This window comes from Triticum aestivum, chromosome 1A (genome assembly GCF_018294505.1).
Source record: "Triticum aestivum cultivar Chinese Spring chromosome 1A, IWGSC CS RefSeq v2.1, whole genome shotgun sequence".
Classification (NCBI taxonomy): domain Eukaryota; kingdom Viridiplantae; phylum Streptophyta; class Magnoliopsida; order Poales; family Poaceae; genus Triticum; species Triticum aestivum.
In genome coordinates this window covers 161,668,348-161,673,983 of record NC_057794.1, presented here as the reverse complement: position 1 = coordinate 161,673,983, position 5,636 = coordinate 161,668,348, and positions in this window count along the sequence as shown.

Genomic DNA, 5,636 nt, shown 5'->3' with positions numbered 1-5,636 from the left:
GGCTATGACGCGGTAGATACACCGTGGCACGGTGTACCGAGTGACCCGTTTGGTGTCTCGGGAATCCTGTTCACATCATTCGGGGCCGTATGTGGAAACCTCGGCCAGACTCCCTGTGGATGGAACCTGGATAGGCGATAAACCTGGACTAGAGACTTGAGTGTTTAGGTAGGCCGTGGCCGACACCCTCGTTGGGCTTCCGCTTGAAGGTTGCCGAGTACATGTCGTGTAAACGACGGTAAGTGGTGAGAGCATGTGTGAAGAAGTACACCCCTACAGGGTTAACATCATCTATTCGAATAGCCGCGTCCGCGGTAAAGGACTACTTGGTTGCCTATACAGTTCATAGACAAGTTAATGGCTACTACTAAAAGACTCAAGACAAGTGTGAGTACCAAGGATGGCCCACTCGTGGGATGACGAGGGAGGATCCTCGGTGGAGTATTGTGTTGGTGATTAGTGGACTCATGTGCGAAAACTATTTTGCTAGTGGTGTCTCGTAGGATAGCTTAGCCAAGAGTCAAAGCTGGCTTGCTGCAATAACTCCACCACCTTCTTGAGAATGAGCATGTATAGTAGGATCTGTTGTAAGACTTGCTGAGTACCTTTGTACTCATGTTGCTTTAATTATTGATTTCAGACGACAACACCACCCCCTCCGACGGGTTTTATGTAGACCTCGACGTCGATGAGTGACTTGCCACCCAGGTAGTGATAATGGCCATGGAGGGCCCTATGTAGATAGACAGGCTTCGTCAAGCCTTCCTTCTTTCTAGTGTCCGTACTCAGACTAATTTGCTTCCGCATGTGCTTGTATGCTTGTATGACTTGAGTGTCGGGTCATGTGACCCCTACCTGTATGAACATGTTATGTATTGCTCTCCGGAGCCTTTCAATAAAGTACTTTGAGTTGCAGAGTTTTGTTGTGATGCCATGTTGTATTTACACATATCGAGCATATTGTGTGTATGCTTGTAATGCTTGGTATGTGTTGGATCCGACAATCTAGTTGTTTATCCTTGGCAGCCTCTCTTGTGGGGAAATGTAGTCTAGTGCTTCCATGAGCCATAGTAGTCCGCTACAGCCCGGTTCACCGGAGTCTTGCTGGCCCAGCACTACTGCTCAGGACACTTGACTGGCCGACATGTGTTTCACTTCATTCCTATGTCTGTCCCGTCGGGGAAATGTCACGCAGTGACATCCGGAGTCCTGCCTAGCCTGCTACAGCCCGGGCTCCCGGAGTCCTGTTAGCCCAGTGCTACAGCCCGGATTCACACGCTGCTGACCGACATGCTCGATGTGATTCATGTATGCCTGTCCCCATAGGTTTGTGCCGCTTTGGGTTCACGACTAGCCATGTCAGCCCGGGTTCTCTATCATATGGATGCTAGCGACACTATCATATACATGAGCCAAAAGGCGCAAACGGTCCCGGGCCATGGTAAGGCAACACCCGTGGGAATACCGTGCGTGAGGCCACAAAGTGGTATGAGGTGTTACCGGCTAGATCGATGTGACTTGGAATCGGGGTCCTGACAATCTGTCCCACCTGTCCGTGCACCGTTCTGGGCCTAGCCCAACAACGCGTCGCGATTATGTGTGGCCCCGAACCGGGGGCTCCTGACGGTGTACAAAAGTATGGGCTCTCCTTTTGCACCCCTTTACTTGTGCATGGGCAGTCAGAGCCACGCCCACGGCCACACTAAGTAGGGCAGAGGAGGGATGCCGGAGCACAAGACGACCAGAGCAACGACAAGACCAAAGACTCAAAGAGAGCAAGAGGGCAAGGTGGACTCCCCTGGCAAGACCCTTGCCGGGGTGGCTTCCGCAGCCTCGGCAAGATCCTTGCCCAGGTAACTTGCCTGACGCTAGCAGAGCACGCCACCCTTGAGCCCAAGGGGTTACCATGCCATATTGGAATTAAGGCTCGGGAGGCACCTCCGTGGTGGCATGCAGATCTTTGTAGAGATCATAGGCACACAAGAATAGATGGGAACCAGAAGATGACGAGCCTTGGCGAGACCCTTGCCAAGGAGATCCACGAGACCCCCCGGAAAGATCCTTTCCGGGGACGACCGCGTGCCGCAACGAGACCCTTGCCAGGCCCTCGGCAAGATACTTGTCGAGGACACCTGTGGGCCCGCAGCCAGGCCCGCATCCGCCAAGACTCCACCGCCGCTCCCATACAGCTGCGAGCTCGACCAGCTGAGTAGGCATCTGCGTGGCAGCGCGCAGCCTATACACCAACTCAGCAAGCACGTGCGTGGTGGCATGCAGATCTTCGTGAAGGCTCCACCACCGCACGAGCCCAGCAGCCAGCCAATGTGGTGCTACAATGCCTCGTCAGCTTGGACAAGCATCGGAGCCAAGCGAGGCGACGACAGCTGGGATGAGCTTCTTTGTCATCCCCAATAAAGCAAGAGGGGCACATCGGCAGCGCATTAAATGCGTTTGTCCGACAATGCCAGGGGATAGACTCAGCCCCTATACACCTTTCCACCTCCTATATGGCACTATGGCGACCCATTTTTGTCTATAAAAGGAGGCATGACGCGTACTGGAGGGGGATTCGAATCTTTTGGACTAGACAGCCACTTCAGCTAGTTCAAGAACACAAGAACACCTGAATATACATCAAAGGAGTACTAGGGTTTTACGCGTCTCCGCGGCCCAAACTTGGGTAAACAATTTGTGTGCTGACCGCGAGACCCGCTCTTTGCACAACCCCGCGTCTGCCAAATGTAGAAGGGATCCTAGTGACCCCATAGGTGTCGTTTCCCACCGGCACCAAATCTTATTTTTCAAGAGTCCACTATACCTACCTAAGGATTGAGTAAGATCCTTCAAGTAAGTTGTCATCGGTACAATAAGGCAATAAAAATTGCTTCTAAAATTGCAAGATCATTTAGTGTAAGGGAAAATTGAGCATTGTATGAACTTGTGATGGCAAAGAATAAAAACGACAGACTGCAAAATAAAGGTTGCTATCATAAGGGGCAATATAACGTGATGTTCTTTTGCACTAAGGGATCGAGCATACAAACAAAAAGCGCATGGCAACCTCTGCTTCCCTCTGCGGAGGGCCTACCTTTTACTTTTATTTATTTAATTTCATGCGAAAGTCAAGGTTTTTCTCTCTATTCCTTTTTATTTTTCTCTTTCACTACTGGAATCAGCAGATTTGTCATCTTCCCACTCTTTGTTGTCCGCTAGCGGACGACAAAGGTAGGCTTTGCCATCAGCCACCAGAAAGTGAACGGAAAAGAGGCAACGGGCAACAAAGGTAGGCTTTGCCATCAGCCAACTCTTTGCCGTCTGCTAGCAGATGGTAAAGAGGGGGTTTGACCCACTGGGTGTTAAACCCTAACGGGCACTGCTACGTCTTGAGCTTGCGTTGGTTTTCCCCGAAGAGGAAGGGATGATGCAGCAGAGTAGCGTAAGTATTTCCCTCAGTTTGTGAGAACCAAGGTATCAATCTAGTAGGAGGCCACGCTCAAGTCCCTCGTACCTGCACAAAACGATAGCTACTCGCAACCAACGCGATTAGGGGTTGTCAAGCCCTTCATGATCACTTACGAGAGTGAGATCTGATAGATAGAATATTTTTGGTATTTTTGGTATAAAGATGCAAAGTAAAAAGTAAAGGCAAAGTAAATAGCAAAACAATATTAAAGTGATGGAGATTGATATGATGAGAATAGACCCGGGGGCCATAGGTTTCACTAGTGGCTTATCTCAAGAGCATAAGTATTCTATGGTGGGTGAACAAATTACTGTTGAGCAATTGATAGAATTGAGCATAATTATGAGAATGTCTAGGCATGATCATGTATATAGGCATCACGTCCGTGACAAGTAGACCGAAACGATTCTGCATCTACTAGTATTACTCCACTCATCGACCGCTATCCAACATGCATCTAGAGTATGAAGTTAAAAACAGAGTAACACCTTAAGCAAGATGACATGATGTAGAGAGATAAATTCATGCAATATGAAATAAACCCCATCTTGTTATCCTCGATGGCAATGATGCAATACGTGCCTTCATGCCCCTTCTTTCACTGGGAAAGGACACCGCAAGATCGAACCCTAAGCTAAGCACTTCTCCCATGGCAAGAACTAACAATCTAGTTGGCCAAACCAAACGGATAATTCGAAGAGACTTGCAAAGATAACCAATCATACATAAAAGAATTCAGACAATTTTCAAATATTATTCATAGATAGACTTGATCATAAACCCATAATTCATCGATCTCAACAAACACACCGCAAAAAGAAGATTACATCGAATAGATCTCCACGAGAGAGGGGGAGAACTTTGTATTGAGATTGAAAGAGAGAGAAGAAGACATCTAGCTACTAAGTATGGACCCGAAGGTCTGAGGCAAACTAGTCACACTTCATCGGAGGGGCTATGGTGATGTAGAAGCCCTCCGCGATGACGGCCCTCTTCCGGCGGAGCTCTGGAATAGGCCCCAAGATGGGATCTCATGGATACAGAAAGTTGTGGCGGTGGAATTAGGTTTTTGGCTCCTGTTCTGATCGTTTGGGGGTATGTGTGTATATATAGGAGGAAGAAGTACGCCGGAGGAGCAATGAGGGGACCACGAGGTAGGGGGCGCGCCCTAGGGGGGCGCCCCCCACCCTCGTGACCGCCTCCTTTGTTCCTTGGAGCAGGGTCCAAGTTTCCTGGATCACATTCGGTGAGAAAATCACGTTCCTGAAGATTTTATTCCGTTTGGACTCCGTTTGATATTCCGTTTCCTCGAAACACTTAAAATAGGCAAAAAAAGAGCAATTCTGGGCCGGGCCTCCGGTTAATAGGTTAGTCCCAAAAATAATATAAAAGTGGAAAATAAAGCCCAATATAGTCCAAAACAGTATATAATATAGCATGGAGCAATCAAAAATTATAGATACGTTGGAGACGTATCAGGCATCCCCAAGCTAAATTCCTGCTCGTCCTCGAGTAGGTAAATGATAAAAAGAGAATTTTTGATTCGGAGTGCTACTTGGCATAATTTCAATGTAAATCTTCTTAACGGTGGTATGAATATTCATATTAGAAAGATTCAAGACAAAGGTTTATATTGACATAAGAAATAATAATACTTCAAGTATACTAACAAAGCAATTATGTCTTCTCAAAATAACATGGCCAAAGAAAGTTATCCCTACAAAATCATATAGTCTGGCTATGCTTCATCTTCCCCACACAAAGTATTTAAATCATGCACAACCCCGATGACAATCCAAGCAATTGTTTCATACTCTAACTTTTTCAAAACTTTTTCAATCTTCACGCAATACATGAGCGTGAGCCATGGATATAGCACTATGGGTGGAATAGAATGGTGGTTGTGGAGAAGACAAAAAGGGAGAAGATAGTCTCACATCAACTAGGCGTATGAACGGGCAATGGAGATGCCCATCAATAGATATCAATGTGAGTGAGTAGGGATTGCCATGCAACGGATGCACTAGAGCTATAAGTATATGAAAGCTCAAAAAGAAACTAAGTGGGTGTGCATCCAACTTGCTTGCTCATGAAGACCTAGGGCAATTTGAGGAAGCCCATCATTGGAATATACAAGCCAAGTTCTATAATGAAAGATTCCCACTAGTATATG